We start from the raw sequence: 11776 nt of genomic DNA on the forward strand, positions 1-11776 counted from the left end.
AGAAGTAAAAGAGCATCTGAGGTGGTGGATCCCTCAGCTTCAAAAGAACGAAGGCTTATCGCTTGCTCTGGCAGAACCCCAGACCAAGTGTTGTTCCGGTTTACCGCATGCTTCGGATCGGGTATGGGGGACGACCGCTGGGAGGAGCAAGGGAGGGTGTCATGGGAGGCACCTGGAACAAACGGAACAGGTGGTTCCTGGCGCATCAATTGCAAGGAACTTGTGGCCATCACCCTAGCCTTAAAGTCCTTCGAAAGATAGTCAGAGACGGGGTAATACAGATCAACTCAGACAACACCACGGCTCTGGCTTACGTAAGAAAGCAAGGAGGCACGCACTCGTTCTCCCTCTATCAGTTGACAAAACACCTGTTAACCTGGACGAAGAAAGAGGCATAACTCTCCTCACAAGGTTGTTCAAGGGATCAAAAATGTGAGAGCGGACAGACTGAGCAGGAGAAACCAGGTCCTTCCCACAGAATGGGACTCTTCACGAAGAAGTGTGTCGAAGTCTTTGGTCCTGTGGGGGAGACCTCACATAGACCTGTTTTGCGACGTTTCCTATCCAAAAGAATAGAGACCTTTTGCTCTCTAGTAGAGGATCCGAGAGCCTTCGCTATAGACGCGTTTTCTCATGGATTGGTCGGGTGTGGACGCTTACGCCTTTCCCCCGTTCAAAATCCTGGGGGAAGTGCTCAGGAAGTTTGTAGCTTCGAAGAGCACGAAGTTGATACTCATAGCCCCGCCCCATTTTGGCCAGGCCCAGGAATGGGTTCACGGAGGTACTGGAGTGATAGTGGAACCTTCCCCAGATCGCTTCCACAGACACGATCTACTCAGACAACCCCACTTTCGAGAGGTTTCATCACAACCTCCCAGGTCTCGCTCTGACTGCCTTTCGACTATCGAAAGACTTGTCAGAGCGAGAGGCTTTTCTCGCGAGGCTGCGGGCTCTATCGCTAGAGCCCGCAGAGCTTCGACGAGAAGAGTATACCAGTCGAAGTGGGGAAGTCTTTAGGAGGTGGTGTAAGGTTCAGAAGCTGTCCTCCTCCAGTAACCTCTATAGTGAATATTGCCGATTTCCTCCTCTTTCTGAGAAAGGAGTCACACTATCTGTCCTCGACAATAAAAGGATACCGAAGCATGCTGTCTTCGGTTTTCAGGAATCTGAGGGCCTAGAACATTGCTAACGACAAAGATCTACACGATCTAATTAGACTCTTTTGAGACGTCGAAAGCAGCTACTCCTAGAACACCTAGTTTGGAATCTAGAACGTGGTCCTGAAATTCCTTTCACCGGACAAATTCGAACCTTTACATCTGGCGTCCTTCCGCGACGTCACTAGGAAATGCTTGTTCCTGGTGGCTCTCGCTAACAGCCAAGAGGACGAGCGAATTACACGCTCTGGATTCCACGGTGGGGTTCAAAGGAGATGCTGCCATCTGTTCTTTCCAGACAATGTTTCTGGCAAAGAACGAAAACCCATCAAAACCTGGCCAGAAGTTTTGAGGTAAAAGGCCTATCTAACCTGGTAGGCAGAGAGATAGAGAGATCTCTCTGTCAGTGAGAGCTCTTAAATTCATTTAGAGAGGAGAGACAGATGGGAGCTTGTCAACAAGGTCTTTGGTGTGCAGTGAAGAACCCCAAACGACTCATGTCGCAAGAACGCCTTAGCTTTCTTTGTGAGAAGCGTTATTACAGACGCTCACAAGAACTGCTCTGAGGCATCCTTCGGTCTTCTAAAGGTCAAGACGCATGAAGTAAGAGCAGTAGCAACGTCTTTGGCGTTCCAAAAGAACATGTCTCTGAAGAATATCATCAGACTACATATTGGAGGTGCAATTCAGTGTTTGCATCTCATTATCTGAAAGGACGTGAGAGTGACCTATGAGAAAGTGCTTCTCACTAGGTCCTTTTGTATCAGCAGATACAGTACTGGGTCTTGGAGCAAAGACTGATCCTTAATTTTGTGTTTTATCGTACATAAACCCTCTTGTCAGTATGTGCTTGGTTTTCTAGTAGCAAGCTCACTACTGTCGCACGGGAGCAGAGTGTCATTGCTGGTAGGCGATCAAGGGTATGTATGACTAGTAGGGGAGTACAAAATTTTTTTTTGTATATTTTGTAATGAAAGTGTAATTATGTTTCGAGTTTTTTGGTTGTTTGTGAGGAGTTCGGGGATGACTCCTTACAATCTTAGAACTAACATGGATGTTAGGATCAGGTGATCGGGATCGGTTTTGTGCTCCTTGAACAAGGTGTATTGTCATGTAAGTGGAATAGCACCCAATGACAAAGGCCTTTAGGCTCTGCCGAGTAAGTGGGATAAGACCCCATTGCAGACCCACAAGAACTCTTAGCCTAGATCATTATCTCGCTGAGGCTCTTGAGGCTAATCAGACTACAAGGGCAGTAGCCGCGAAGTCTTCAGCCTAATAAGGTAGGAACCAAGGTTTATAAATACCTACAAACATATGTTGTTTACCTGTCTATTTCAGTAGTTAGCTGTCTCTTACCCACCACCAATGGGTGCTAATCAGCTAAGTATATAATCTGGCAGGGAAGTTGAATGTATAAAAATGATATTTGTCATGTTACAATAAAGTTTTATACATACTTACCTGACAGTTATATACGATTAATAGCCCACCCAGCCTCCCCGCAGGAGACAGGTGGAAGAGAAGAATTCTGATTAGAAAACGTGGATGGTTCCTAGTCCTGCCACCCAGGGCAGGGCGGTAGATCACCTGACCTACCTGTAGCGTGTGCCGCGAAATTTGAAATTCTGTCGGAGACGCCGGAGTCTATAGCTAAGTATATACTGTCAGGTAAGTATGTATAAAACTTTATTGTAACATGACAATATCATTTTTCGACAAATTGTCATATTGGAAGTATATATACATAAATATTAAAGCAATTTTATCATTATTGCATTACTATGACAACTAGAATTCATGGAAACAGTTTATAATAATGGAACGGCGTATGTGTGAAGCCACTCCACTAATGTGGCAACGATGATTTTTGCCATTCTTAGCATGCAAACATAAAGCATGCAAACATTAAAGGTTACATTTATTTCTGGCATACGATTATTAAAGAAATTCAAAATACTAATAAGACTGAAATCAATGAAAAAGTGCTAGCAAAAACAAAAAAGCAAAAAAAAAACAAAAAAAAAAAAAAAAAAACATGTTATTGTTATTATACAATTAAGTTTGTTGTTCATACCTTACCTGGGCAGATATATATATAGCTGTGATTTTCTGACGTCCGACAGAAATTTCAAACTCGCGGCACACGCAGTGGGCGGCCAGGTGGTAGTACCCATTCCCGCCGCTGGGAGGCGGATATCAGGAACCATTCCCATTTTCTATTCATATTTTTTTTATAATGCCTCTGTCTCCTGAGGGGAGGAGGGCGGGCACTTTAAATTATATATATCGCCAGGTAAGTATGAACAAACTTAATTGTATAATAACAATAACATTTTGTTCATGCCACTTACCTGACAGATATATATATAGCTGAATCCCACCTTCGGATGGTGGGAAGAGACAGAATAGGATTTTTTAGGAAACTTAAATTAAGTAGATGATATACATCTTGGTTCCTCACCTGTTTGCAAAGTAGACTATGTGATTACTGTCACGTAAGGCTGCTTTTGCTTAAAACAGAGTTGCCAGCCAGGTGAGACCTGTAGTGCTGGTGCGCTCTGGATGATCTGTCAACGGGGTGTCGAGACCTCAACGTGACAAGACCATTGAGGCCATACAAATGAGGGCAACGAAGCAACTGACCACCACCTGACCAACTATTCACAAAAACCCCTTAAAACTAACTAACTAAAAGGATGGGAGATCTTCACATAAGACTCACCACAACCTAAAAACACAACAACCTAACCTAATCCTAACTAAGGGATAGGGAAATAGAGCTACTTCCAGACCCAATACTGTGTCCGCAGAAACGTATGGCCCAGTGCATTACAATCGTCATAAATCGTTCTCACATCCCTTAGGTAATGTGTAGGCGAAGAGGAGTGGAGTTTACTCTCCAAAAGGTGCAATCAAGGATGTCCTTGATTGACATGTTCTTTTGGAAGGCAAGAGAGGTAGCGACGGCTCGAACTTCGTGCGCTTTTACTCGGAAGAGGCTCAAATCAGTCTTCTGGAAAGATGAATGAGCCTCCCAGAATGATGTCCCTTAGAAAGAAAGCAACAGCATTCTTCGATAAAGGTAACTCTCGGTCTCTTCACAGAGCACCAGAGATTACCTGAGGGACCTCTACCTCTTTCGTTCTATGCACGTAGAACTTGAGAGCCTGACCGGGCACAGGACTCTCTCTGGGTTTTCTTGGCCCACCAGACTTGACATACCCTTGATCTCGAAAGTCTTCGGCCAAGGGTTCGAAGGATTTTCATTCTTCGCCAAGAAAGTTGGGTTCAACGAGCAGACAGCATTGTCCCCTTTGAATCCCACTTAACTTGCTAAACGCTTGAATTTCACTAACTCTCTTAGCCGTCGCAAGAGAATTAGGAAAAGAGCCTTCCTTGTCAGGTTTCGAAGAGACGCTGCCTGAAGCGGTTCGAAAGGGCTTGACATAAGGAATTTAAGGACTACGTCCAGGTTCCATGATGGCGGTCTCATTTGAGGAACCTTCGAGGTCTCGAAAGACTTTAAAAGGTCATGATGTCCTTGTTGTCAGACAGGTCGAGGCCTCTGTGCCTAAAAACCGCTGACAACATGATTTTGATATCCCACCTTGATGGTAGGGACCAGCTAATTTCTGCACATTCCTGAGAAAGAGCAGAAAATCAGCTATTTTGGTTCACAGAGGTCGAGGAAGAGGAAACCCCTCCTCCTTTTTACACCATGCCCTGAAGGAAGCCCACTTCGATTGGTAAACAGCTCTTGTGGAAGCACGTCTCGCATGTGCGATTGCTCTCGCAGCTGCTTTCGAAAAACCTCTCGCTCTGGCCAACTTTTCGATAGTCTGAACGCAGTCAGACCCAGAGCGGAGAGGTTTTGGTGAAACCTTTCGCAGTAGGCTGTTTGAGTAGATCTTTCCTCCAGGGCAATGTCCTTGGAAAGTCTACAAGGAAAGACATGACCTCTGTGAACCATTCTCTCGCTGGCCACATCGGAGCGATCAGGGTTAACCTTGTCCCTCCGAGGCCGCAAACTTCCTCATGACTTCCCCCAGAATCTTGAATGGGTGGAAGGCGTACAAGTCTAGGCCCGTCCAATTCAAAGCAAAGCGTCTACTACCGCGATTGCTTCTGGATCCAGGACCGGGGAGCAGTAAAGAGGAAGTCTCTTGGTCCTTGACGTCGCGAATAAGTTGACCAGTGGACGTCCCCACAACGTCCACAGGTCTCGACAAACGTCTTTCGTTAAGGTCCATTCCGTCGGTAGGACTTGTTCCCGACGACTGAGAAGGTCTGCCCTGACGTTTTGCACTCCTGCAATGAATCTCGTCAGGATAGTCACATTTCTTCTCTTTGGCCCACAGCAGAATCTCTCTCGCTAGGGAAAACAACGTTCTGGAGTGTGTTCCTCCCTGGATTTTTTAAATAAGCGAGTGCTGTGGTATTGTCCGAGTTTATCTGAACAATCTGTTCTCCAAACTCCTTTCGAAGAACTGCAGGGACAGAAATACTGCTGCCAGTTCTTTGACATTTATATGCCAGGCTACCTGTTCCCCTCTCCAGGAGCCTGACACTTCCTTCCCTCCTAGTGTTGCTCCCCATACCCGTGATGGAAGCGTCTGAAAACACACTAGGTCGGGGCTCAGAAGACTTAGGGACACGCCTCCTGAAGCTTCTGAGGGTCCAACCACCATCTTAGATGGTTCTTGATCTGGAAGCGATATTCTCAATATGGCATTGAGATCGTCCTTGGCCTTCCACTCGTTCCGCAAGGAAAATTGGAGAGGCCTGATGTGCAGTCTTCCCAAGGAAACAAACCTTTCTAGCGAGGAAATGGTCCCCAGCAGACTTCATCCATTCCCTCGCCGAGCAAGTTCTCCTTAGAAAGGGCTGAGATCTTTTCTAAGCCTAGCTGCTGGACGTTCCTGGGACGGAAACGCTCGAAAAGCCACTGAAAATCCATCTGAATCCCCACCAGATACACGATGGACTGTGTTGGGGTCAGATGCGAACTTTTCGAGGTTGACCAGAAGTCCAGGGACTTTGCTAGGGGCTAAAGTGAACTGCAAGTCCTTCAGACACTTCTCTCTCGACGACGCTCTGATCAGCCAGTCGTCGAGGTACAGGGAAACTCTTATTCCCGAAGAGTGTAGCCACCTGCTACGTTCTTCATTACTACTGTGAACACCATCGGAGCCGTGGTCAGTCCGAAACACATAGCTCTGAACTGCCACACTTTTTTTGTCTAAGACAAACCTTAGATACTTTTCTTGAAAGAGGGTGGATCGGGATGTGAAAGTACGCGTCCTGCAAGTCTAAGAACACCATCCAGTCGCCCGGTCTCAAGGCTCCCAGAACAGAATGAGGCGTCTCCATCGTGAATTTGGTTTTTTGGTTTTTTCCACGAAAAGATTGAGCCTGCTTACATCTAGAACTGGACGCCAACCTGACGACTGCTTCGGTACTAGGAAGATCCTGTTGTAAAAACCTGGAGACTCCAGGTCCGCGACTTGTTCCACCGCTCTTTTGTCGATCATCTGTTGAAGGAGATCGAACAATACTTTTTTCTTCTTTTCTCCCTGATAGGATGGAGAAAGGTCTCTGGGAGTCGTAGGTAAAGAGAGAGATAAATCTAAAAAGGGGATCTTGTACCCCTGCTCCACAGATCTTGAGGGACCAAGAGTCCGTGTCTCTCTCTCTCCACGCTCCCGCAAAAAACTTCACAAGTCTGGCTCCGACTGGTGTCTGAAGACATGCTTCCTCACTTGGTGGGGGGAAGCTTTGGCTTAAAGGAAGCTTTCTTCCCTCGTGAAAACCCTCTCCCTCGAGGAGCTGCTCTCGAGGGGGGAGCCCCACGAAAGGGCTTAACTTTCTTCTTCGGCAGTCGAACCAAAACCGCAGCTGAAAGAGGTTGAAGGGTACGGCTGACCGTCTTGTAGACTGGGCCAAAAAAGTCCTGAGTTGCCTTCTCTTGCAAACTGTTCGTCAGGTCCTTTACTAAAGTCTGGGGGAAGAGATGGTTCGAAGAGGCGAAAACGGCAAATCCGCTTTCTGAGCTGGAGTTACCGAACGAGCTGTGAAGTTGCACAGCAAAAGCTCTCTTTTTTTAATAAAGCCGTTCCAAAATGAGATACGATCTCCTCCGAACCATCCCTGACGGCTTTGTCCATACATGCTAACACGCTGGACAGCTCCCCCAGACTGAGAGATTCTGGGCTTCTCGCTTGCAGATCCAGAACTCCCAAACACCAGTCAAGGAAGTTGAACACTTCCAGCGTCCTGAGCAGACCCTTCAAATGATGGTCAGTCTCCGAAGAGGTCCAGGTTACTTTTAGCAGAGGGTAAAAGCGACCTCCTCTGCAAATCCACTAGGCTGGAGAAATCTCCTTGAGCCGAAGAAGGGATACGAACTCCTACTTCTTCTTTGGTTCTATACCAAATGCCCCCTTTTCGCTAAGTCTAGCTGGAGGCAAGGCGAAGGTCGTCTTGCCTTGATCTCTCCTTCGTACCATCCAATCTTGGAGTTTCTTAAAGGCACGTTTCGTGGAGAGAGAAGTTTTTCATCTCTACAAACTCCGGGTTTTTTCTAGTTTTAGATGAAGAAAACTGCGAAGGAGGAGACTTGGGAGCTGCGGGCTGAAACTTGTCTTCAAAAGAAGAACGCAAGAGTCGCACGAGGACTTTATAGTCCGAGATTGACGGGGCCGCAGAAGGTTCCTCTTCATTCCCGGGGTTCAGCCGAACTACTTAGCTCTCTTCTTCTCTAAACGGAAGAGGAGACCGTCTGTCCGGAGAGGGCGTCCTAATGTCGGGTCTTGGCTTGATCAAAGGACCCCTATCCTTGCTAGAGGCAGCCTTATTTCGGCTGTCTTCTCTATGACGCTTACTACTCGATGAAGGTAGAGCGTCCTGACGAGGACGAGCGTCCTTAGCGCCATCCGCGGCAGTCTCACTTGCCAGAGAAGCGTCCTTACGTTTCTCAAACGAAAGGGAGACCTTTTCGCTGAATACGTGCCTGTGCGCGTAAACTAGCGTCTGGGGGTACGACTTCTGGTCGGAATCCCAAAAACAAAAAAAAAAAACGTCTTGAAAAAGAGCCCTGAACGTCCTGGCGAGCTTCCTGCCAAGCGTCCTGACGAGCGTCCTGTCTAGCGTCCTGGCGAGCGTCCTGACGAACGTCCTGCCTAGCGTCCTGCCAAGCGTCCTGACGAGCGTCCTGACAAGCGTCCTGACGAGCGTCCTGCCGAACGTCCTGCCGAACGTCCCGCCTAGCGTCCTGCCTAGCGTCCTGACGAGCGTCCTGTCGAACGTCGTACAGAGCGTCCTCCTCAAAAGCGTCCTGACGTAACGTCCTTCTAGAGGACGAACGAGATCGGCGAATCGCCGAAGGAGAACGATCGGGCGAACGAGACGAACAGTAGGTGAAGGAGAAGGAGACTGCTTAGTCCTCTTGACAGGCAGTCTAAGTCCTTCCTCCCTCCGCTTAGGCTCGACTGCTGCTGGGCGAGTCCTCTGAGCCATAAGCGAGGATAGCTGGTCCTGAAGGGACAAAAGAATGTTCTTCGTCGGGGAAGAATGAACAGAGGAAGCAGGACTGATCCTGTGAGAAGACGAGGGGCGAGGGGACGCCTCCTTCCTTCTCACAGGTACAGCTACCTGCTTCTCAGGTATACGCGCCTGTGCACGCAACCCAGCGTCCTCATCGGAGGAGATCTTACGAAAGTGGCGAAAGAGGACGTGAAGCGTCCTCCGCACGAAACGTCCTTTTCAAAGGACGAGAGTCTCTCCGAGCGCTCCACCCCTTGCGCGGGGAGACGCTTCGGAGGACGAAAAGCACTCTTTCAGGACGTGCGCTCGTGCGCGCTCCTGGCAGCCTGGGACTTTGTGCTACAAGGCTGCCGAAGGGGACGCCAGATCGGTGGGAAGCCCCCGTAACCCTCTTGCGGCTTTCGACATACCTACTCCCGGGTCTTGGAGTCTGATAGAGGTCTAGGCCTAGAGGCATTATGGGGCCGATCTGACGCCCCCTCCACAAGAACACTGGCACGATCACACATACTTGCACCGAGCCAGTTTCTAAGGCTTTTCCTTTTACTTTGGTCTCCAGAGTGCGAAGAGACTCCAAAATCAGAGAGAGAGCATTCGCTTCATCCCGACACAGAATCAGAGCCCGAAGGCAACACAGGTTTACGGGGTTGTAAACACTACAGGTGTTAATGTAGAAGAGATGTTAGCCTTTACCTTTGGTAGAACCACTCCTGGAGGAAGACCTCCTGATCCTATCGCGCTCCAATTTAAGGCGATAGGACTCATATACTCTCCAATCATCATCGGTCAATTTCTCACATTCATTGCACCGATTATCAATCAACAATTAAGGCCCCTCACAACTCATACATACTGTGTGGGGGTCTACCGATGCTTTCGGTAGCCTCACCTTACAATCAGCCCTCACACACACTCTGAAACTCACAGCACTTGATCCAGACATATCTTATATAGAAAAAGTCAATCCAAAAATCAAAAAACGGTCCACTATCGCGCATGCCAATTCAACAATCCAATTCAATACCAAAAAAAATCCATCAAGATACTTAAAAGCGAGATCAAATTCCAAAAAATCCTGAGCAGAGGTCTGTAAACAGTTGTTTTTTTTTTTTTACCGACCGGCGACAGAAAAAAATTATGCATAGAAAATGGGAATGGTTCCTGAATATCCGCCTCCAGCGCGGAATGGGGCTACTACCACCTGGCCGCCCACTGCGTGTGCCGCGAGTTTTGAAATTTTCTGTCGGACGTCAGAAAATACAGCTATATATATATCTGTCAGGTAAGTGGCATGAACAAAGTAGTCGTTCCTCTGACACTTTTTCCGTATTCGTTCCTCTATGGTTTTCGGCAGCCAGATGTACGAAAACACGTTAGAAACATTTGATTTTATCTACTTTAGAAATATCTGTAATTTTTTCGGGGTAATTTGGTTTGCAAAAAAGGGATAATATACATGAATTAAATCAAAATTTTTAAATAACAAAGTAAATTTAAACTAAATAACGAGTAAAGTAAACAGTTTAGGGAATAAAACTTTGCAGTTTCGTCGTCTGTCGTCGTCTGCTGTTCGAAATTGTGTTTATGGGGCGCGCGCTTAGAAACCAGGAACAGCAACGGGTTTAAAGTGTAATGTGGAGTGAACTGAGACCAAAATGTGTATAATAACCAATCAAATAAGCACTGTGGAGTTTTTCAGTTGTGATGGCAGTAAGGATAAAAAAAAAACCGCCGATTACAAGGTAAGAATGAATTCAGTTCCAACCATAACCAACGGGAATAACAAGTTTCATACTTTCACTAATATAGGCAACAAAAATGTTGTTTTATTGTGGCGTTACAACTGCAATCTTGAGTAAGATCAATAAACGTTACATATATACGTTAACATTGTTCAATGAGTGCTGGGAAGGCTGGGGAAAGATGGTGGCCGTCACTGATGAGAACCGTCCATGCAAAACGTAGCCACCATATTGGATTTCAAAACTGCCTTGAAAACATATTTTACGAAGAGCTCACATGCTTATTTTAGTTCGTATGGGGCTTTCATATATCACAATATGTTGACGAAACTTCAGTCTTTTAAATGGTATGCTTAGAGTTGCAATTGTATTCATGTTTCACCAATTAAATATCGAGTGAATAAGACCCGTCCACCGTGATGAGGGTTGGCCTGTTGTGATGTTCTACCCTAATTGGTGAGACATGAATACAATTGCAACTCTAAGCATACCATTTAAAAAGACTGAAGTTTCGTCAACATATTGTGATATATGAAAGCCCCATACGAACTAAAATAAGCATGTGAGCTCTTCGTAAAACTATGTTTTCAAGGCAGTTTTGAAATCCAATATGGCGGCTACGTTTTGCATGGACGGTTCTCATCAGTGACGGCCACCATCTTTCCCCAGCCTTCCAGCACTCATTTGAACAATGTTAGCGTATGTATGTAACATATTGATCTTACTCAAGATTGCAGTTGTAATCAGCACAATAAAACAACATTTTGTTGCCTATATTAGTGAAAGTATGAAACTTGTTATTCCTGGGTTATGGTTGGAACTGAATTCATTCTTACCTTGTAATCAGTGGTTTTATCCTTACTGCCATCAGAACTGAAACTCCACAGTGCTTATTTGATTGTAATTATACACATTTTGGTCTAATTCACTCCACAGTGCACTCGAACCACATTGCTATTTCGTGTTTCCTAAGCACTCACTCCGTAAACAAAGTTACGAGCAGCAGACGACAACACTGATATGAGATTGCAAAGCTTTATTATTCCCTTAATTGTTTACTTTACTCAATATTTAGTTTAACTCTACTTCAAAATGTTTATTTAATTCATGTCCATTATCCTTTTTGCAACCAACATTAACCCCCAAAAATTACAAATGTTTCGGATGTATACTTACGAGCAGACGACGTGAGGAAAAAAATGGCTCATCGTTGCAATCTAGTGGAGCGTCACATACGCCGATGCATTTACAAACTGTTTCGATGAATTCTAGTTGTCATAGTAATGCAGTAATGATAAAATTTGCTCTAATATGTATATATACTACAAATAG

The sequence above is a fragment of the Macrobrachium nipponense genome, chromosome 11 (genome assembly GCF_015104395.2).
Source record: "Macrobrachium nipponense isolate FS-2020 chromosome 11, ASM1510439v2, whole genome shotgun sequence".
NCBI classification, from domain to species: Eukaryota; Metazoa; Arthropoda; class Malacostraca; order Decapoda; family Palaemonidae; genus Macrobrachium; species Macrobrachium nipponense.